The sequence below is a fragment of the Chinchilla lanigera genome, unplaced genomic scaffold (genome assembly GCF_000276665.1).
Source record: "Chinchilla lanigera isolate Chin_1 unplaced genomic scaffold, ChiLan1.0 scaffold00006, whole genome shotgun sequence".
Taxonomy (NCBI): domain Eukaryota; kingdom Metazoa; phylum Chordata; class Mammalia; order Rodentia; family Chinchillidae; genus Chinchilla; species Chinchilla lanigera.
The window spans coordinates 5594310-5618773 of record NW_004955407.1 but is presented as its reverse complement, the minus strand read 5'-3'; the positions used below and the strand labels follow the sequence as shown (position 1 = coordinate 5618773).

At 35.9% G+C, this 24464-nt stretch overlaps 1 protein-coding gene across 4 annotated transcripts in view; it reads left to right on the top strand.

Annotated features, from left to right (window-relative positions):
* Htr1f (5-hydroxytryptamine (serotonin) receptor 1F, G protein-coupled) overlaps positions 1 to 24464 on the top strand; it is a 120335-nt gene that overhangs the window by 13685 nt on the left and 82186 nt on the right. For all 4 annotated transcript variants that reach the window (XM_013506138.1, XM_013506144.1, XM_013506141.1 and 1 more), the window contains exon 2: positions 12133 to 12245. The gene's annotated coding sequence lies outside the window, so the exon portion shown is untranslated. The remainder of the gene's footprint in view (positions 1 to 12132; positions 12246 to 24464) is intronic.

Sequence of the window (24464 nt, the reverse complement as noted above, 5' to 3'; positions counted from 1 at the left end):
CTTCTGAATTCAAGAGATTCTCCTACCTTAGCTTCCTCAATAGATGGGACTCTTGGCACACACTACTGTACCTGGGTCAAGTTATTTTGAAGAAGTTGTTTTAAATCTCAAGATTGGCGTTTTTGATGTTTAACTCTTCAACTGAGGCTTAGTCTTAATATTGTATTGTGTCTGGAAAATGTAGACAGCATATTTCCAACTAAGATGCCTAACTAAGGTTTGGTTTTTGGTGTACATGCACTTAATTGGTGTGGAGTTACACTGTACACTTGCAAACAGCAAATTACACACCAAGTGCAGCACTAAAGGAACAGTTAATGTTTAATTGTCCGATCCATCTTCCAGCCTATGTCTGGAATCTGAGCAACTACTTTGAAGGTTATAATACATAATACAACAACCATTCTTGATTTATTATCATCTCTTTTTGAAATTCTCTATTGTTTTTATTGTTTTTGTGTTGTTTGATTTTGTCTTTGTTTTTGTTACTTTTTTTGTTCTTTTCTCTTTAAAATAAAAAAGTTCAACTTATAGTCAATACTTTCATATTTTATATTTTGGTCTATTTTTAATTATTGACAAATATTAAAGCTCCCTCTATAATTGTATTTCTTTCTTTTTCCATTGGATTTATCTAGCATATGATTTTTCTGTATTGTGGTATCTGATTATTCAGCACTTACTATGTATGATTATCTGGGCTTCCTGTGTGAAGTTTTGTTGATTTTATCATTCAGATTAAGTGTGTTATCTAAGATTCGTCTTTTATTGTTCCTTCTTTATGGTTGCCTAGAGTTTATTGGCAGTCTGCATCTCTAACTTATTTTTAAATTACCTGTCATAAATACCAAGATCCATTTTACCTGGACCAGAGAATTTTTGATGGTTTCATGTTGTTGTCCCTTTTTCATTGGTCATGTCTTTTCTATTTTTTCCATGTCCCTTTTGCACTGATTGGTAATTATTTTATTTATTCTCTTGGAAGAAAATGCATTCTGGCAGTTTGTGTTTATACCCAAATGGAGTTTATATGGGTTCTGTTAGAAATTGGTTTTGCTCACTGTCTGAACTTATCATTTCTAAGATCCTAGAGCCTAAAAGGAAGAGAAAGCTCATACTCCTAAAAGAAAAGTCTTTCATCAAGGTGTCATTTTTCCTTGCATTTCCTGTTGCCCTCTTTACCACAGTACACCTACTTAGTGGCACCTCTTAGATAAATTGTAATTGTTCTACTTCTATCTCTATGACTTCCATCAACTTAATTGATTTCCACCCGATTTCCACCAAAAATTCCTGAAATTTTGACCAGAAAGCTGTCAATTATCAATAAGTTTTAGCAGTGGCGTGGTTGTTTCCTCTTCTACTGGTTAATAAATTAATTCAATGCCAAGTCAGGTGACTTAGGAACTACATTTCTTAAAAAGAAATTCCCTGAGTCATAGCCTTTGACCCAATTTATGTTTAATACAAAGAAGGAAAAAATTACACAAGAGTAATTAATTTTAAGAACTTGGCTAGAATGTTTACATACTAAACTTACCTGTCTGAAATGGATATTCTATTTGCTCATAGAAATTGAAAAAATTAAAAATTTCTCTTGCTGTCTCCCAAATAATCTTTTTTATGTTCAAGTAGGCCATAGACTAGGTACAATAAATAGTCCTGGTTTGAGATAAATCACTAGCTTGCTTTTCTATCATAACTCAGAAGTACTCTATACTTCATTGTCTTTTTTATTTGTGCTTAGAAAATACTTTAAGTTACATATAAATCATAGTCTCAAAATTGGAAGTTACCCCTACTCTGATGCATTGGCTTTTCTAAATGATTCCCATAGATATGCCCTTGCTATTTAGTTATGTTCAAGTCTTTCAATAAAGTTTTATTGTGAAAAAAGCTCTCTACAGACAGACACTCAAATTACTTGAAATGAGATAGGTGTTAGTGCAACTACACATTGGATTTGCAGTTTCACACAAGAGCAAAGTAGGCCTATGAGTAAAATAGGGAAAAAGAAATTTCATGGGTTTTACTTTTTAATTATTAGAGATATTTGAAACATAAAGAGCATGAAAATATTTTCAACATCAATAGGTGAAAATTCATCTCTCAAAGGAATACATAATAGCAAAAAAAGATTAATCTGAAATTAGTTTTAAAAGATGTCTTTAGTCTCAGTGAAAATGTTTTTGGCTAGTGATATTCTGGTAAATGTTTAACAACCACACAAAGAAGGGAAAGCTGAAGCCCTGATTTACTGACTTTGCTAGCTTTCATAGTGTAAAGCCTCCCAACGTGATGAATTTCTAACTATCAACATTTAGTTGCTGAAAACAGAAGAAAAAATGTGTCTGGAGACTGTAAGGAGCCAATGAGAGCCAGTTCCTGAAAACCACTGATAATCTCTGTAACATATTTTTTAAAAATTACCCAGCTAATTGACAAAGGCAAACGTATCTTGTGCCTGACAATATATCTTTTCCCGCTTACAGTAGTGAATGAGACCATGAATACGGTCATAAAGTATTGAAAAGAAATGAGTTTCAATCTCAGCACCACATTTACTGTGTGATTGTAGCAAATTACTAAATTTATCTACGTGTTGACTTTTAGTTTATTTTTTACTTGACAAATAAAAATTACATATATATATGGTAAGCATGATGTTTTGAAATATGTGCACTTTATAGAATGACTAAAGGAAAGCGATTAATGTATGCACTTTGTAAGAACATTTAAAATCTACTCTCAGTAATTTTCAAATTACAATCCATTGTTGTTAATCATAATTACCTCCTTATACAATCAGTCTTTGGAATTTGTTCTTCCTACCTAACTAAAATTTTGTATGTTTTGACTAAATTAGTCCACCCCCTGGTAACCACTATTCTATGCTATTTTTGAGTCTGACTTTTTTCTTAGTTTTCATATATTAAGGCTTAATTTATTCATCTATAACCTTAAAAAATTGGAATATGTAGCAAACATAATGGGTAAAAACAGAATAAAAATGACTAGCTGGTATAGAGATTATAAATGATTATTATTTTTCCTTCAGTTTCTGCGTTGCTCATTTCCTTCTGCTCCTTACTTTTGAGAAAGTAACAAATTGAGGTCATATAAAGTAGTAAAATTGGAAAGGAAATGACTACAACTCTAATGTTTCCACACCTACCCAGCTACCTGAAAATTGTTCCTATAAAGGAGGGAAGTTTAATAGCAAGCACACATCACAGGAAGGATTTCACAACAAAATTTGTTTTTCTCCTGTATGAAGTGTCAAAATAAGCACACAACTTTGAGAAAGCCACAGGCCACGGCACCCTATAATCTTCATGACCTGGTTTTGCAACATCATTTTAAAGCCCCTATGGTTGAAGGAAAGGAAGTCAAGGAGTGTGGAAAAGGTATTAATAATCCATCCTATGGTTTCCACCAAAATACAACTTTTGAAAAAATAGAGACAGGGTGCTGGGGATTTAGCTCAGTGGCACAGTGCCTGCCTGGCAAGTGCAAGGTTGTGAGTTCAATTCCTGGTACTGCAAAAAAAAAAAACAAAAAAATAGAGACAATGTGTTATAGGAACTAATGGAAAAAAAAAAAACTTTTAGTTAAAATAACAGAAGAGATTCAGAAGCCTGAGATTTACCAGTGAATCTGAAGTATTGTTATGGATAATGATAGCCATATTTGGAACATTTTGAGTGAAAAAAAGAGAATTGACATAGAAATAGAATATATTTTTTATTTTAAAGGGAAAAAACAACAATAACAAAGTAGCAACAATAGAGACAAAAACAAAACAACACAAAAACAGTAATAAAGATATAGGATTTCAAACCAAGATGATAGGAATAAACAGTGGCTGTTACATTACATATTGTTATCTTCAGCAAAGTTGCCCAGATTACCAGATCTAAGAATGCAAGATTGATCGAATAATTATTGAAAGGAACAGTTAATGCTTAATTTTTTTAACCTATTTTGCATGCTTGTATCTGGTAATCTGAACAACTAATTTGAAGACAGCGTATGCAATATAACAACCCTTGTTAAATTCCTACCATCTTGTTTAGAAATAGAATATTTTTAATTAAAAGGCAATTGACCTGGTATATTCCCAACACAAAGTAATCCAGGATAGAATGGGGATGTATGCTACAAAAGTAATTGGGTGCTAAACTGAAACATGAACCTACGAATTTGTCCTTTCTTACGTACTCATTATACTTAAAGATGCATACACAATATTAGATTCCAGTTCCAGATCAATACTAAAAAGAAAACTATGGTCCTGTTTTATAAAAGAGGAACTGACCCAGAGATGCTCTGGTTTTCTACAGCTTATCATCTAGGAGATACTGACAGTTTTTGATGATGGCAGTAGCACAGTGGAACCTACTCCTCTCCCACAGTGATGTGACATTTACCAATTAAGGTTCCTAACTTGCACACTCAAAGCAAAATTGCAAGCTTCCAGTGACTGTGGCTACCAAAGGGCCATTCTTAATAGAGAGGTGGCAGTGTTTTAGTTATTTATTTATTAAAGCAAGAGTGACCCTTTTAGAAGCTTGCTCTCCCCGTTCCCTCTTTGCAACATACCAGTGAAAATGCGTTTGCCCTTGTTAGTATTAAAAAGAAAATCTAGGTATTTCCCACTTTTTAATCCAAGGATTTACTAAGGAGTAAGTTCACCATCTACTCTTGAAATACATTAGTTTGGATAATTTTTCAGTTCCATCTGCAGAAAACTAAGCCTTTAGAAAATTTAAAATGTGGTTCAAGAAAAGAGATTTTGCCAGCATGTGATTCTAGCGAAGAAGCCACACTTGGTTGAGTGACGGGAGAAACGCTGTGTCGGGCAGGTGTGTCTCCGATTCCTTCTCTGCTTCTCCCAGTGGCCTCCAAACTGATAAACATAAAAATCAATCTGTATCCCTCAGCCTATCTTACCACACACACACTTGGCAGCATTCAAGTATAATGTACAGGAGCTTCTTCTTCAACTCTTTCTTAATTAGTTTCTACAACAAGACTGATTTTTTCTGACATTTATTCATCCCGTATTTTAAGCAGCTACTTTGTTTTTGTCTTGCTAGGACTTGGGTAGCAATGTGGTAGAGATAAGGAGGTAGAAGAATGATAAACTCCAGTACCCATAACCTGATACAGACATTCACCCTAACCTGGCCACATGCTCATTTCCAGATTCATTTCTCAGAACATATCTGCTATTCTGATTCTCTCAGCTTGGAGCATGTTTGCAAGCACATCCTCAACAAACTCTTCCCAAAGTTCCTCTAGACGTTATGTAGTATACTAGGTTTTACAGTTCTTACTTGAATATTTATAGTTTAATTTACTACATTTATATATAGTTTATGTCTAAAAATGTTTCCTCATCTCCACTGTGCCACGAGCTTCTGAACTTGGTGATTAAAATAAGCTCTTAAAAAGCAGCAAAGCCATACTTACTCAGCAAGAGAATCGTCAGTCAATACTGCTGGCCCTCTTAGCAGTACTATCATCTTCATCAAGTCTGTAAGCTTTTGATTTTTTCCAACAATGAAATTACAACAATTTAGTATAATTGGTTTTATTTATATTTTAGAATTGGGCAACGTTTTGTTCCATCAAATAGAATAAATATTCTAACGGATTGAGCAAAAGAGTTTGGTTCCATAGACAGATAGAGGCTGAAAAAAGCAAAAATAAAACAACAAAAGTGATTGGTTACTTTAATTACCTTCCTTATAAGGCCTGGAAAGAGGACATGAATAATAGAAAAATAATCTATGAATTAATGTTGGTTGTTGCAGGTTACTTCTTTTACGTGCCCATTCAAACAGAGGGAACACTGTCATCATGCCAAACGGAACCGGCCTGCTTGGGAAATGTGACTCTGGTCTTTCTGATCCTAACTTCTCAGCAGGCCACACAAAACGCTCGGTATCAGCTTGGTGATGTGAAATTTAGTGCGAGTGCCCCGTTTTCACTGTTAGCCCGGTCCACAAAGGCCTGGGATGGGAGCTTAGTCCAAAACAGGGGCCTCTTGTTCTTTTCACTTGTCACTATATTTCCCTGCAAGAGGAGGATAACACTGCACCACCTCCTTAAAATCTCACGATTGTTATTTGGTATCAAATAAGAAAATTGATTTTGAAAGTAGTTTATAAATGTAAGGTTTTATGAGCATTAAATAGGCCAGTTTCAATATTAAAAACCAATAGCCACCCATACTGTGCATTGTGTACAAGTGCAGGTATACACACACACACCACACATACATACACACACACACACTCACCCGCAACACCCACACACACACACATGCACACATACAAATGGAATGAAATCAAACGCTACTGGATCTATTCTTAAATTTCCCCATCACTGGGAAAAGAAACAACTTTGCAGATTCAGTAGTGCCACATCTGAGCCATCAAGGGGAAGGACATAGTTACTCCACTGAATAGTTTTGAACCATCTTAGTTCAAAGAAATTATTATTTCTTAGATATTAAATTCCTAAAAGATAATAAGCGCAACTCCACGTAGTAAATAATGTGTCATGAGACACAGTCAAAGAATTCATCTTTGACACTGAAATTCACTTAGTGCGTGACTTTAAACAGAATTGGAAGAAATAGAAAATTGCTATGAGAAATTGCTGTAAACAATGAGCAAAACTAAACAGTCTTTACCATCCTCACTGCAAAGTTCTTTGCATAATCACATGCATTTTAGACAGTGAAACAGTGTTATGAGCCCTTGAAAGTGAAGGAGTGCTGCAACTGGGAGCTCTGGCCTCATATTATTGTTCTGAATAGGAATTACCATGTTTTCCATGAATAGGAAATACCTACCATGAATAGGAAATACCATGTTTTCAGTATTCTGAGCACTGTTAAATATTGCAAATGAGATGCATGGCTGAAACACGACCTGACATCTACTGCTGGCAATCCTTTCTGTGCCTTTACTCCATGTGACATAAAAGAAGTTTAAATTTAAAAGTTAAAGAAAACAAATGGTGAGATCACCGAGGTGTTTTAAATGTTTGTCAAAGTTTTCATCATTCGTTGGTTTTGCAGATGCTGCCTCGGTGATATTACTCATGCTGCTGCTGAAGTTATGCTATATAAAGCACAGCTCTGTCAAAGTCAGAAGTGTTAGTAGATAGATATTTCTTGTCAGAGATGGAAATGACAGGTACAAATTCCATGGAAACTGATAACCTTCAGAAATGGCACTTTACTTTTCTAAGATACCACAATGACATCGCTTTCAAAAAGAAAAACAAGAATTCTGTGATTTATTCTTGGGTCATCCAGAGAAAGCAATGAATGCAGTGCCGCTCTGAGAATTCTACACATACATTGTTTGCTTCTTGTGTGAACAATTCAGATCAGAGAGGTGTTGACTAAGATGTAAATTAGTCTTCTGAATGGATCAGAAGACCTGCAAAGAGCTGTACTAAATACACCCATACATACGACAAATACTCCATGATGTTTCTAGTATTAATGTTATTAATACAAACAGGCACAGAGAGTGGAGCTTATGCTGTAGGGACATTAAAACGGCAGTCGTTCCTCCATATCTGTAAGTTCTGCATCCATGGATTGAACTAACATTGGATCAAACATAGGAAAAAATGTGTCTATACTACACATGTACAGAGATGCTTTTGTCAGTATTGTGTAATCAGTACAGCATAGCAACTATCTACAGAGTATTCAAGTAGCACTAGATATCACAAGTAATCAAGATGATGTCAAGTATATTTTAGGATGTGCACTGAGTTGTTTTAATTTTCAGTTCTGCTTTTATTAGTACTCGTTTGCAGTATGTGATGATGACATTCATCGTGGGGAGTCTGTGCTTGAGCATAACACATCTTCATTCTTCCATGCCTTTTCCCTTCCTTCCGTCTCTTGGTCCCCCTTTGTGAAGGCTTGTCTCCCTGTTTCCTGTTATATTCTATTTTGCTTTTTATTTATATTTATACATAAGAGAAACCACTTGGTATGTAAGTTTGTGCCTCCAATTTACTTTGTTTGACATCATTGTCTCAAGGTGCATCCATTTTCCTACAAATGACTCAAATTTATCTTACTTTATGACAGACAAATGTTCCACTGTGTAAAACACCGCATTTTCCTTATCCATTTATGGATTGGGGTTGTCTGCCAAGGGGCTTGGAACAAATCCCTCATGGATACCAAGGGACAACTGTAATCCGTGTGCAAGGAGACAGGGGAAAGCAGGGTGAGAATAGGGAGGTTTAGCCTCACTGTCAGACATAGCAAGGAGGCACATATTCAATGTGTCAAGTGGAAAAGATAGAAAATAGCTGCTTTTGAACCATCCTGTCTGCTACCCCACAAGAAGGTGACTCATAGAGTGAAGCAACACCAAAAGGGTGTGGGGAGCAGGAAGAATTGTAGAAGAATGGCCCAAACTTACATATCTGCCTAGGAGAAGACATCAGTCTGCAGGGTGACTGAAGCCTGTGACATCCCAACAGTGGGCTGGAAGGCTCCTTCTCTGTCACTCTTCTCTCACTCTCCCAGCTCATTCCCCTGTCCCTGCATCTCTCACTCTGCGTTCCTCTGTGTGTCCTCCAAGCACACGGTCATGCCTACAGGATAAACCATCATCCAGTGGAATTACAGAGCTCAAATTGAAGGAGACATTCACTCCCAGGGCTAAAAAAGTACCTCTTAAGTGTTGTACCACAAGCCACTATTTGAGTTGGAAGGGGAGAAGGGAAGGCACAAGCAGGTGACTTTGCAGTCCACTTCTTAAGCTCTGCAAGAATATGACCAACCTTAATAACTACACTTCAGAGGTGGATTCACAAACTTATTTATTGGGTTCTTGTTCCCTTTTGTCTTCAGTTTTGGGGAGAAATTCCATAAAAAATGTCCTCTACACCCTCTTACATATTTAATGACAAAGAAAGTTTACTTCCAGTTTTTCATCATGACAAACAGCTCAATGTCTACTGCTTTATTCCATCTAAATTACTTTGGCATGATAATGCCTCATCAGTAAGATTACTGGTCAAATGCCGTGAATGTTTTGGGGATGTGTTGATTCCTGCTAAGATTTTTTTAAAAGAATTTTATCAATTGTTACTGTAAACATTACTGTTCATATCTCCATCACCAGACATACATGTAAATATTTTAATTGCTAATCTAATTAGGATAATATGCATTTTTGGTGTAACTTTTGAATATTTTTGATTTGTGCCTATATTTTTGCCTATTTTTATGGGATAATTTTATTTTTTATCAAGTTTGTGTATTTGGTTCTTCTAAATTTATGGAAAAATGCTAAAAGAATTTTAGTAAATTACCTCATGTTAACTAGACTCTTCTCTTTTCTTTCCCATCTTTTAGCATCATTGTTTTGATGCTATTTCTTTTAAAATCCTTCTCTGCTTTTATTTTCCACATGTGTATCCATGGTGGGATTTGATGATTTACATAAAATATTAAAATTGGGAAATGTGAATTATTTATTGATGAAAAAATTACAAGTGACTAATGTTTTTATATGTATGAGATTATAAAGTTTTAATGTATATAAGATAATAAAAGAACCAAAATATTTTTACATCTCATAAATTCCTACAAAATTAAAATCAATATTAATTAGTATTTCAAATGAAAATATATGGTTATGCTTAACAAACTACAAATGAGAAAAAGTTAAATTTTGAATGTGAACAATTTGAATCTTAAATTCACTGAGTCCTCTGTATTAGTGACTTTCCTGTCACCGGGACAAAAGAGTAGAGAGGTTTATTTTGGCCCACAGCTTTCCAGGATTCAGACCATGGTAGGCTGGATCCAAATTGGAAAGGACTTGGCAGAAGAAAGCTGCTCACCCCTGGTAGACAGGAAGCAGGTAGAGAAGGAAAAAACCGGGGCAGAAATACGTCCTTGCAGGTCGCACATTCAGAGAGCTGCCGGCCCAACCAGACCCCTAACCACACATGAACTCATGAGTTGATTAATCCACATACAAAACTTTGGGGGAAATTTTTTTATTTAAATCATAACAGTACCTTGAACAGATAGTCCAGTGGAAAATATAATACTAATTTTTAACTTTTATATTCTCCTTTTCCATATTTCTGTGTAAATATGTGAGCTTTTGAAGATATAGAAACTCATCCTAACTTTGAAAGACAACAAAAAAAGTCTAAAACTTAAACTATGATAGACAAAAGTCAATAGGCATGAATAGACAGTAACTCTAACAGTAACAATAACAGTAACTCAGTAACTCTAGCTTCCTAAAATCACGAGCTGTTTTAACATGACTTGTGTGAGTGCGCTGGCTTCCATTTCCACTCCATTTCCACGTGTGGAGAAATATGCATCAGGATGGCCCTATAATAGCAAGAGGCAATTAGATATTCAGAAATATGCTAATAAATTGTTTTAGAACAATTTTCAAAAACAATTCATAAAATGATGGTGTTTTCATCTTGTTTAAATTTGAAAGTTAAATTTTAATAAATTGCACAGTTGATATTTGTGTGCTTGACTGAGCTCAATTTATCAGATTTCTTATAATTACCATTACTCATTTTCTTTCTTAAAGAGGAATGAATGAGCTTAAAATAAAAGGGTAAAATTACAGATTCAAGTAGCAATGGTATTTACAATGCTATTTGTTTCATAATTTTTCATCACAGTTTAAATATTAACTCGAGTACATTGAATTTACATTTGTCTTGAATGATGTCTATTAATTATGACTAAATCAGGGGCTGGGGATTTAGTTCAGCGGCAAAAGCGCCTGCCTGGCAAGTGCAAGGTCGTGAGTTCGGTTCCTGGTACCGGAGAAAAATCAAAAAAAAAAAAAAATTATGACTAAATCAAAATGAATGTAAGCTTTTTTAACATGTGAAATCAACTTATTCTTTCGATTATTCAAGATCACTCCTGCCTAAAGGCCGTAAGTGTAGAATATGGATGATTTGGGTGCATGCAAATAGTTTACAGCAAATTTGATGAAAAACATTGTTTTGATTTTAAGATCCATACATTTGCTGCATTATATTCTTTCATTGAAAGACACTATGAAGCATTCCAAGAAGTTATAATAAGTAAAACTTGTGAATCTATATTTTTAAAGTACATTCAAGTGCATCACAGACCTATGTAATCAGATCACGGGTGTTGTTGTTCTGTTGGTTTTTCACTTACACATTTAGTGATCTCATTGTACCCCACAAAATAATCCCACAAAATATGTCATGTAGTATGGCCTCAGATTATTTTAGATCAAAATGTTGGTGATTAAAAGTCCACACCTTCCATTGTCCCTCAAATCCCAAAATATGAGCGATTGACTTTAGCTTGTTCACTAACACCAGTCCTGCTCTCCTGCATAAATACCACAAGGAGCAGGTCAGTGACTCCACTGTCCCATGTGTCATAGCTAAATTTCATTCAAGCTTTCCAATTGATCGTATAATCAAATACCTACTGATATTTGTAAATGATAGTTACAAAAAGAACTAATACCCTCGTGGTAATGCATTTCATTTTAAGTGAAATAAATCAGATACGAGTTTAAGTATTGCCTGATTTCTCTTGTATGAGAAATGCAAAGGGTAAGTGAGGAGCATAACAGAAGACAGATATTAGTAAGTAGGAAGAACATGTTCAAATGGGAAGGAAAATGGGATGGAAGGAAAGGAGAAGGAAAAAAGAATGGAAGAAAAAATGGAAACAAAGCTTGTGCATATGGGGATGGGAAGAAGGGTTGAAGCAGTGAGGGAAGCGGGAGAAAAGAATTAATACGTGTGATGTACAGGTGCAGATTCTCTACAACGAATGTGATCAATATGTATGAAACATATATACTAATAAAAAGAGTAAAGTTTTTGAAAATGCAACTACTATGGCTAGACTTCACGAAAGAGCTAGATTTCCACTGATTTCTCTACTTGATGTTTTGTTTCATTAAAAAGAAGTAGTTATAGTGGGAGAAAGAAAAAAAGGGCAATAATTGCTTCAGTAGACCAGAGTCAAGGCGAATTAAAGGGAGACATTTCAGGAGGGTGCAAGAGAAGTAATTTCTTTCTTTCTTTCTTTTTTTTAAGGAGGGGCTAAGGTGTGACTGACCTGGACTGTGAGTCTTTCGCTGTCTTTTTACAAGGACAAGACATGAGGAAGCAGAGTGACAAAAGCCAACAGTTCAGTCCATCACAGCATGGTGAGTATTCTCGGGCCTCAGCCACGAAGAAAACTAAGTTGAAAATAAATAAGAAAATGAAAAAACAATGTGCAGAATCGAGCAAATAAAAATAAATGATGTTGGAGGAGCGAAAGCACAAATATTGTTTCAAGGAAAAGGTAATTTGAGATGGACATTGACTAATTGGTTCACTGAGGGCAGTGGAGAGACAGCAAAAGGGCAAGGTCCACGATGATATCAGCGTGACTCCAGGAAGCTGTGTGAAGAGGGGAGAGGCCTGAGGGAGCGTCTGGGTGAGCGCTCATAATTCAGGGAACGCGTGTAAGCACACAGAAAGGGAAAAGCTCATAAGGTGAAAAATAGGCATGAAGAACTGTATCAGAAAGAATACCTGCAGAATTTTAAATTTAAAAAACAATTTGATTAATAACAATTATCGGTTGGAAGATCTGATATTTATTTTTCATTATTTGGAAAGATAATCAGCCTTCATAGGAAAAAAAACCAACTGTGGCTCTTTTCCCTCCATGTGATGAGGCTATTTGAAGTAAAGTATTATTTTAAGCAGAACTATTGTTTGTATTGCTCTGTGACAACCTGCCCAAGCTCAGGGAATTAAAAATAGTCTATCCGTGCAAGGCACAACCTGCATTACTCATACACATTGCCTTTTATTCTAAGTGTACATAAGAAGTCTCGCTACATAATAAATGCCAGTCTTAGGAAGAGCAATGAATTAAGGAATCTGTAATCCTTGCTTAGATCATAGGACAGGTCTGTTAGCTCCTAACGGATATTATTCAAATCAGTTAACCTCTGAATCCATCATGCTTATTGGCAAAGTGGAGGTGATAAGATTCACTTCCCAATGAATACTCAGTTGTCTGTGTTGATGAAGAAGGCTTTATAAAGTTTTATTTAATGTAAATGTATATTGTAATTTAGAAGAATAATTCAAACAGAATGATTATGTTGGCACATATACATGTTAATATTGTTAAGAGAGCATGACACACTACTTCCTGAAAACTATAGTTACAAAGCTAGAGGTATGTACCAGTAAATTTTTAAGTGGGTAGTCATAAAGTATTATCTATGACAAATATTTTCAACAGTTCATACCAGTGCATAATTCCATGGGTTAAAATTAGAAACTCCCAGCACTCCCTCATTCTTAGGATTGCTTATAAAGGTTTTATTTTTATAGTGTGTTTATTCTCACTCATGATAGAAAATACCAGCAGTTTATGGTTCAGGACCCTCTTATCCATGATTTCCAGCTCATCTTCCTTTTCAAGGCTTCTAGGTTTTGAAATATACTAGGGGTGCATCTTCAGCCCTCTCTTCATCTACATTAAGGTTTCCTCATTCGGCCCCAGGGGCTAAGAACTTTGCATATGCAGAAGGCTTTCAGATTTGTAGCCCTAGCCCTGAGTTCTCCATGACTTCTTCATTTAGTACTCAGCAGCTGTTTGTATAACTCTAATATCAAGTATCTCAAAATAATTATGTACCAAGTCAAATTCTCCATACTCCATCTAAATTTGTTCCTTCCCAAATCTTCTCTAGTTTATAACAGTATGAAATAGCTCCTTAGTTGCTAAAGCCAAAAATATAGGTTTTATTCTTGACCCTACTTTTCTCCTTTTGATCCCATTTCTATCTATTAGCAAATCTTTTTGATAGTACTCCATATAACTCACACACACACATACACATACATATGTATATCATACATTATATGTAATCATGCCCTATAAAAGCCACATGTTGGATCCCTAGCCACTATTTTATCTTTGAAAGACAATCATTTTCACCTAAGAATATTCTACATACCATATATCTCCCCGAGAAACTAGATTCATGTTTTTATCTATTTATTGTATATTGCTCTCTTAATGCATGAGTATTTTAAAAATTATTCCCAGGTTCATGTCTGCAGTAGTGCCTGGCACATTTGTAGATACTCAATAATACCTGATAATGAATAAATTCACTACCACAGTATAAATCCTTGATTTTGAACAGGCCTGAAACTGTTGGGAATCAGATTGACAGATGCAAGCAACCAACCATCAATGTGCTCGACTGGGACACATGTGCAGGTGTGTTTTCATAAACACACTCTCTGTTCCTGAGATACACTCTTGGTATAATAACTCTTGACTAAAAAAAGCCAAAAATGATACAATGACTCAAATAAATAACTTTACCTATTTTCAACTTAACATAATTTTATAAAAATGAAAGCTTTCAAATACAAGACAAGTGAATGTCTTTTTATTTCTACTATGAACTACGTCTGGTGCCACTCTTCTCTACTTTCCAAATTTTAATCCTTGGAGCTTATTTTATATCTATCCTATCATAGGCAAAAACTTATGTTCAGCCTTGCTGATAGAGATTATAAGAAGTACTATGATGCCTTTCTTATTTTAAATTGTGCAGTAGTTAAAACGCATAGATATAATACAGCAATGAACCTGTTATCTTCCTCCATGATCTCGTATTTGCCCTAACATTTTAGACAAAATGATTTGCATATCTTTCATCTGTAAAGTGGTATCTGTACCAGAACTGAAAGTATTCAGACCTCACTGGTAATGAATCTGGTAGCGTACTATGTTGTCATTGGCTTAGGTCTGCAGTCAGTTAATTACTAGAAATATAAGAAGTAGGATATTGTGAAATCCCTGATTCCTGCCTCCTGAATCTAGTAATTACAAAAATGTGTCTCATTGTTTTCAGGTCAAATTTAATCTCCTAATCACAGACCTTGTTCTTCTTTGCATATTTTATATTTTGGCTGACAGGCCTTCTTTTATCCTGTCCCCATGCAGAAGAGCCATTCACTGACGCCTGCCTAGCCTTCATGTCACATATCAAATGGGTCACCACACCTCTTAGTTCTGCATAAGGTCTCTGGCATGTATTCTCTGCTTGAGCAAAGTGGCTTCTTTTAAACATTGATCCATTCTACTTCACTGGGGTGTAGCTCTCAGTTTTGACTGCCCTGCCACTTTCGCATAAAACTACAGAGGACTCAGCTCAGAATCATGTCCAACGCCCTCTCCCTGAAAGGTGGTAAGGTCTGGAAATGGTCATCTTGTCCCTGTACACTGAACCACAGACTTGGAGCTTGAGGTAGGAGAGTCTACAGTAAGACTGTAGGAGAGTCTACAGTAAGACTGTAAGTGATACCAGACAGGCTTGGTTTCAGACTACTTCTTTGCCTCTTCCAGTGGTATCCTGAGCATGTCCACCAATCTAACACTGAATTTAACCATATTTGAGTTGGAGATAATAGTTCACACTACTCAGTATTGTGTACAGACTAAGTAAGATCACACATATTAAAAGATATTTGCAACATCTTGATGCTTACCAGCAATAGTTCCATCCTTTCATTCTCCTACCACTTGTAGACCTCATCAGATGGTGCCCAGGAAACACTTCTACTGCTACGTTTAGGGATCACAGATATATTTCTCAAACAGTACGAAGCCACCTGAATGGGACCCCATATTGTGTCATAGGCACCCTGTGTGTTTTCCTGTGTCTATACAGCCTTGTTCTACAGTGCTGGAAACTGTTATTCCCAGGGCTATTTTCTTTACAGCACATCAACAACTCCCATAGGTTCTAAGTGCAAATAAAGACTGCATAGTCTTCCCTGCTTTATCCTCTTCACATTTTGACAGAATCCGCCCCTGCCATGCTTTCTTTTCACACTTTTTCCGTACATACGCTTCTCCTGCTTGCATGGAAATAGAATTCCGTAAATGAGATCAATGTTAAGAAATTTCAAAGCTCTTATTTAAAAGATCCTTGATCATGTTTTTGCCAGTTTATTAAATAAATACATTGGCAATCAGTGAAGCATAATTTGAACAATCTTCAAAATAAATGTGTGTAATTAATTCCCAATGTTCTTTCACATTTCTAGTTTGTGCCACACAATATATCCCTACCATATGGTCCTGAGTAAAACTCCTCACCTGCAAAAGGGTGAGGAAATATACTATGATCTGGCCTCCACTTATTGTGATGTCTTTAACCTCAGTACCACCAGCTTAATGAATATCAAAAATCCAAGGAAACTGTAATTTTGCCCCTAGGATAACATAGTGAACTTCTGTGTTCTTCTGCACAGGTCCTCGTCACTAAGACAAAGGCTAGAGAGAGTAGAATATTAGAACACCTTCCTAGTAGCTTGTTCTATGGTGGGCCTAGATCAGAAGATGTGATTTCTTTAGATCCATCTCAGCAGGGGACAGTAATTGTACTCCTCCTTCCCATATTTTCATTTTTTACCCTCTTGTTATAAATTCTATTTCACCTTTCAATAAATCTGGTAATTTATAGTATGTCTCTGCACTTTTCAGCTCGTGGGAGAATTTTCAAAAGCCTACTTTGTGAAATGCCTGACAAAGCAGAGAACTTGCACTTCCTGACATAACATGAGCTGGGAGTGCCATTCAAGTTTGATTAGTTAAGCATTAAAAAAATGTTACTCTCATGCTTGGGAAAAGATAAGAATATTTTTAACTTCCTTTTATTACTTTAAAAGGAATTTTTAACAAATTCAGTTGAAGAATAAATACAACTCTTAATTATCTATAACAATGGAGAATGGAAAATTGGAATCTACAGATAATCCAAAATTTTATTTTAAGAACATATTAAATCTTTGTTCCCGATGAACTTCTTCACTTTGGTTGGAGCTCAGAATTAATTTATGTAGATCTTATCATTTATATTTATAATTCTATCATTTATGTTGCCTTACTGATCAGTATAATTTAGGCATTCAGCAGAGAGTATAAAGAGAAAAAAGTACAATCAGAAAGCAAAGATTTGAATCAACCACAAATTTCATATCTAACCCTTGATAATTTAAAATAAAATAAATCTTTATTTTGGTTTTATAACAGCAATAGACATTCTAAAATTGAACAAATACAAAACATATTCAGTGAACCTTCTGTAACTGAATTCACACGGCAGACAAACATGCTGTGACTCTTGGAGAGCCACGCTGTATCATCTTCAGTCCAGTGTTGGACATTGGACATTATTAAGAATTCATGTTAATAAAATTATGTTTGAAAGTTCTATTTGAGATATTTCAAAATTTTGTCAGGAGTTTCAGAAAGGAAAAACCTGTTGGACAGTGGATAGAGAAAATATTTTTGTTCATTTCATTTGTCCGTTGTTTTGTTTGCCTTCATCTTTAAAACGTGTAGCACAGTTTAAATGTCTGAAGAATCACAGTTTCCTTACCCAGAGTTTCTTATGCCGGACAACCCATTTTCTTCCATCGTCAAGGAAGAGCTATGCACGCGAAGTTCCTGCTCCTTGTTCAGAATTTTTAGGCCGTTACGGGTGACACTTTCTGTCTCTGTCTGAAGTGCTCTTTTTTCTGGCCTTAAATCTGCTGGTGATACTGCCATTCTTTCCCTGAGCAGACCGCCTCCTCTGAGCGTTGTTTTTAAATCAAGGCATAGAGAGCAAAGAGGTTTCTGTCTCCGGTAAGTGCCCAGAATTTTCCTCATCTGAAACCAGAAGAAAACAAAAACCTTAACTGTTTTCCTCTTGAAACCATTTCCCCAGTGTTGTCTCTAAATGAAAATCACCTAATCTACTTGTGCAAAACCTGCACATTTCCTATTCTTGCTTCTGCTATACGACGTTGCCACTGAAACCAAGCAAGCAATATTTTAACTTAAGCAACTCAGGTTATACTTAAACTTTAAAGAGCACCTTTTAAAAAAAATGTCTTTTTTGTATTTTTATATAATTGAGGTTTGGTCACAGACTCTTAATGTTTCATTCTGGAAAAAAGCATCTACTTACAGTTTTAATTAATAAATAACCTTGGAATTAACAGTTACTTGTTGAATCTTGATTATGTTTAAAAGATGATCATTTTGTTCTGTCTTCAAAAAATACATAGATTGGTTGCTTATCCTAGGAGAATATGTTCATTTATATTTACCAAGAAACTACTTAAGGCAGTGAGCTTTTTAATTGCTGCAAACTGCCCTGTAGTCATGTTTCTAATAAATTGCAAGGGTTATAAGGTATAAAACTAACATACAATCAGCTTCCATATTCAAGGTTCTGAATCTGAAGATTCAAGTAACTGTGGACTGAAATCTAACTAAACTGAAAACTAACTGTGTATAACACTTATAGGCTTTTCTTACTATTCATTCATTTATTTATTGAGGCAAGGTTTTGCTATGTAGTTCAGGCTGGCCTTGGATTCGCTATGTAGCATGGATTAGTCTTGAACTCTCGGCAATTGTCCTGCTCCGGCCTCCCCAGTGCTGGGATTATAGGCATGTATCACCCCACCCAGCTTTCTTACTGTTTAAACTCTATTGTGTAAAAGCTATTTACACCAAGTTGACATTTATTGGCTATTATATATCTAGAAATGACTTAAAATATTGGAAGACATGAAAAGGTTATAGGCAAATACTGTGCCGTTTTGTAAGAGACGAACACGCAAGCATTTGTACTGGCAGAAGTCCTGGATACAGTCCTCCACAAATACTGAAGGATGACTATATTGGGTGTAAAGCCCAGATAGGAACCTTCTAATCAGTAAACCACACACAAGCTGCAGCTAAATTTCTCATTCAGAATTATAAAAGATATACGGACAATCATGTGTGATCAGAAATATAGTGGATGCTGCTGCCTGGTGCCATGCAAAGGAAAGATAGCTTCATAAAAGCCCTATGATGTGCCCTCCTTCACCTTATTTACCCACCCTGGCACCATCTGACTGTCTCTGGCTCTTCTCCACAGTCAAAATGACCATGAAAGGTAAATACTTTGAATTGATTCAGGACAGCAAAACAGCCACAGCCACAACAACACAAAGGCAAGCATCCTCCACAGAGGCCTTCCAGGACTGCTTCACAAAGCGGTAAGAATGATGTGTGTCTCACGTGAGGATGAATATTTTCAAGGGAGTTAATGGTAATGTTTCTTTTACTCTAATAATTTTTTAGATGTGAATTTTCATCATAGTTTTCAATCACATCTCACATGTATGCATATATATGTACATGTAAATATTCATATAAATGTGATTGTATGCACATCAAAAATTAAAATAATTTGGGTTTAAAACCAGATATTGTTTTAGAAAAGACTGTTTTCTCCTTTTGTCAAAGCTGAGATATTTTGTTCTAGTGTGTTTTTATTCGTTTAGGCCTAGAAAGCTTAAAACAGGTGGAGATTACAAACTGCAAGGGTTATGCCAAGGATATGATCAGTAATGCTTATCACAGTGATGAACATACCAAATATCAACAGTGACGAATGAACGAATGAATGAATGAATGAACAGCGCTTTAGTCTAGGATAAGACAATCTCTGCCTGCAATCCACATCCAGCCTGCCACCTATGTTTCTGTACCGCTGGAGAAAGGAATCATTTTTAGATGTTTTATTAAGTATAGAAATGATGATAATATTTTATGACAAACAAAAACGACGGGCAATTCAAATTTCCAAGTCCACTAACAAGACCTATTGGAAAGCAGCCATGCTAGTTTGCTTTGATATTATGTATGTCTGCTTTCAGGCCACAGTGATACAGTGGAGTAACAGCAGCAGAGACTCCACGGCCTGCAAAGTTCAAATTTACTCTCCTGCCCTTTAAAGACTATGCTGGCCAAGGATACAGCTCCGTGGCACTAGCGCCTGCCTGGCAAGCACAAGGTCCTGAGTTTGATTCCCTGTACCAAGAAAAAAAAAAAAAAGACAGTGTACTAATACCTTAATTTATTCAGAGTATCTTATGTCCATGCTACATAAAAGTAAACAGTGGGTCTCTAATTAAAATCATGTGTTTTAACTCCAAATTGAATACCTTCCCCGATATTACTCTGATCCTAAAATTTTATTTTGTTTTGTTTGGTACCAGGAATTGAACTCAGGACCTTACACTTGCCAGGCAGGCACTTATGCCACTGAGCTATATCCCCAGTCCTTGAACATAAAATTTTAATTTTTGTTCTGGACCTTGGTTCTTGCTCTAGAGGTTCTTGGCATGAAGCAGAACTGGATTCGAGCCATAACTCTGCTCAGGCAAGGCCATATATTCTGGGGGCCTAGCAGACAGGAAACCCTCTAAGCTGGAGATATACTAAGCATGGAGTCCACAGTCCGAAGTACAGCAGAGCTGGCGGTCCAGGCACGGGCAGCGCTGTCTTCTACCCTCAGCAGAGAGTGGCAGTGACCAGGAGGGTGGGACAGTCAAGTGCTATCCAGAGAACCAGAGGGTGGAGGGACAGAGGGGCTGAGCATGCACTGAAGCTCTAACCCTTGACTTCTGCTCCATTGTCCCAATGGACTCCAAATATAAACTCAAAGATGAAATTACTAAGAATTTCGAGAGAGCAACCACAGAACAATAAACTTTTCTGGCCCTGTTTGTGCTGGCTTGCTTCCCAGGTTACCAACTCTGCCTCCTATATCATAGAATATTCCTCATGAGTAAAAAGTTCTTTTTGAGCCCTAGTTTACACAGTGATGCTATGTACTACTGATGCCTATCCCCAACATTTAGGAAGTCACATAGAACGTGCAAATGAAACAATTCAATGTTCTTGTTTGTTTTTCAATGTCCTGTGCTTCCATCCTGTGTTTTTCAATGTCCTGATACTGAAGCAAGAAGCAGTAACTCTCCCACAAAGGCATAAAGGATCATTTTCCTACTCTTCAGGAGCTGAAATTCTCTGTTAGCATAAACTAGTGATGGATATGTCGTGCATGCTCCTAAGATGTCCATCTAGAGCCTAAACTGAGCCAGTAGATACAAGCCATTTCATTACTTGCAAATCAGTGTTTCCTGGGCACTTGTTAGCTAGTCTATACTGTGGGGGTTTGCACCTTAAAAAGTAAACAGCAAACATTCCTTAAACTCTTTCTCATAGCTTTGCATTTGTTGTACAAATAATCTTAGCTTGATAATTTCATGGTCAGAGCCAGGTTTGGAGGTACATGTCTATAATCCCAGCACTCTGGGAGGTTCAGGCAGGAGGCCAGCAAAGTTTGAGCCCAGCCTGAGCAATTTAGTGATTTAGCTAGAGCCAGTTTAAAAATTATATATGTATGTGTTTAAAAGAGACCAGGGATTAGCCCAGTACAAAGACTCTGCATTTTCTTTCTAGTACTGAGATAGATATATATTTATGAGCATAAACCTTCACCAAACCTGTAATAAAGCTACACTAAATCTATAGTCATCCCAGAGATTCTCAAGGACTATGTTCAAAAAGAAATATTATCCATTCTCATTACTGTAAGAAAGGTAGTCAACATGCATTTCATTATCTACCAGTGGATATACTGCCCACTTACTCATGGATTTCATACTTGTGTTCAACTTCTTTAAGGGGAGTTGTGATTCTAGTAAACCAACTCAGAGTTTAGGAAAGAAGGCAATAAACTTATCTTTTTCTTGAAAAGCTCAGACTAAATAAATTCAGTGTATTCGTGGAAAGTATCTTTACCCATTGAGGTTGTGTTTGTCTTTAACATGAGGTAAGACATTTACTCTTTTAGTCTGTGCATGCTTAGCTATGAGTTACACAATAATGCTCCCAGTAAATAATAATCTCCCACAAGATTTTATTTTTCCTCACATTGAGTCACACTTGATTACTTGGAAAATGAGTATCCATAATTGATTGTTTTCTCATAAAATCTGTGCTTGTGTTGTGATAGTAGTTGATCCCTTAATATTTTAAATTTACTTTGTATTTTATTAAGGATTGATATTTATTGGTATTTTGAAAAGCCCCATCAAATTATAACTCCCAATTATATTGGTAATTACTCCAAATTATATTGGTAATTACCTATCTCAGATTAGCCAACAGCGCTATGCAGGAGTAATTCACCCCTCCCTCAGATACCTTCCTAAGGAAAAAGTTTAAGAATATATGTAATCAACTCTATCTTACATCTTCTAAAATGAAAGGTTTGGGTCAGGTGTTAGAGAAAAAACTAAGACTTAGCAGCATACGAAGAACATTTCATATCAGTGATCTATTGTGATTCAGTTTCTTTGGGGATTTTTTTCTATAAGGTTTAGTGTGTTCATAAAAAATTTAAAATGACGTGGCTTCTTTAGCATAGCTTATTAATCAATAGATATTCTCTAATTAAATATTCACTTTCAGTAGTATTAAATAGTTTTTAGTTGCAGACATCAGCAAACCAATCAAACCATTTTCTGATAATTAAAGCAAAAGGGATTTAACTCACATAACATAACAGGTCATGAGTTTGGGGTCTCACACAACCTCATAGTCTCACGTGCCAATTCTATTGCATGGTATTAATATGTGGCATCCACATATTATTTTAAGTTTTCAGATATTTATATCTTTATACTGGCCACTCATGTATTCTTGGATCCTTTTCACTCTTGCTTTCTGTAAGTAACAATTTAACTCTCTCTCTGAATCCGTGTTCTTACCCCTGTACATCCCTCAACCCACTCACTCCAAAGCAGTCCCTACTCTTTAAACCCTGAACAGATTAAGTCACTGAGCTAACAAATCACACAGGCAGAAGTGGAGCCGAGTTCTGCTGAACCAAAACTGACGCTGTTTCTGTTATATTAACCCGTACAAAGTTATCTCATTCATCTTTTTAAATCCTCAATCTTTCTAGGGATTTTAAAAGAGAAGATATATTGTTGTAGTCTGACACAAAAGGAGCTTTTATGTTTAGCTGAAAAATCTCGGTAAAAATGCATGAAAATTCTGTGGCCCTTTCCTTCCTTCCCCTTGTGACCCCCCCCTTACATTGTTCTGGCGAGTGCACTTGTTAGAATCAGTTTGCTGAACGCTAACTTTTTGCCTTTACATTTTGAAACTTTTAATTTTTACTAAAATGCATTATATGTTTGAAAAAGAATAGAGGAACAAAAGTATTGTTTCATTACCTTGTTAATTGTACTAACAAATATATAAACTTGCAAGGGGAGTTAGGAACTCTGGTCTGTGCAGCAACTAGTTTAAAAAAAAATACATTCCCTGTGTATTATTTGAAAGTCTAGACTTGTGTGAAGTCCTTAAAAACTAGCATAAAACAAATATTATTTTGAAAATTCCCAAAAAACTTTTGCTCATATCTCATTTCTGGTCACATATTTTTTATTCTTCCCCTAAAATTACATTTTGGGAGGCTAGGCATTGGGACAGGGTCTTACCATATGGGTCAGGCTGGCCTCAAACTCTCAGCAATCCTCCAGCCTCAGCCTCCTGAGTGCTGGGATTACAGGTGCGAGCCCTCTTGCTTCCTCTAAAATTGGAGGTTAGTTAGATTATGAAAGACTCCTTTTCCATTAAGGTTATTCTTCTGGAAAATTAAGAATCTTTCCATATTAGCAACACAGCACTCAAAACAATGGTTTTAATAATGAGATCTGACACATTAGAATATGTTCCAAAAATCACATAAACTATGTGTAATAGAATTTCAAATTTCAGAGCAATTTTCTGGAGGAAAATTCTAAACTACTGCAACTTCTAAGTTATTCAGGCAAAGAAATCATAATGAAATATTACCATATATGTGATGATCTTAAAATATCTATTTTAAAGCAGTACCCAAACTCTGAAGGAAAAACAATAGACTGGAAATCTCTACAGATTACAAATCGAGAAATGCTTGCAGATTTTTATACAACAACCTTGTAACACTTTGTCTCTAATGTATAAGGAACTCTGCCCCAGGAAAAAAATATATTTTCCTCCCTCAGAGGCCAGAGTCAAGTAATTTTCAAAAGCTGGAAAACTCTTTTAAGAACTATAGAGCAACAGGCACAGAAGTGAAGGCCATGCTTTATAGATGCTGCAGCTGGTCTAATAAAGCAAAGTGTTAATCAAGGTTCTCATGTTCACACAACGTTTTATGACCTCTGCCTTCAGAGCACTCCTGGAAAGCCATTATTCAAGTTGGCCTGGATAATTGAAACCTTAGAGAGTTTCCCTCTCTGGGGTATTTGGAATGATGCCAGAAGTTTTCCACCAGAAATAATAAGTTATATTCACTGAAGAACAATCTCAGAAACAAGAAGTGAAAAAGTGAAAGTATCTTGTAAAATCTTTATGAAATTAGGCTCTTGATTTAAGGTAAATTGATGTTTGACTGGATTCTGTGGAAGATATTACTTATGTATTAATACATACTTTCCATTCC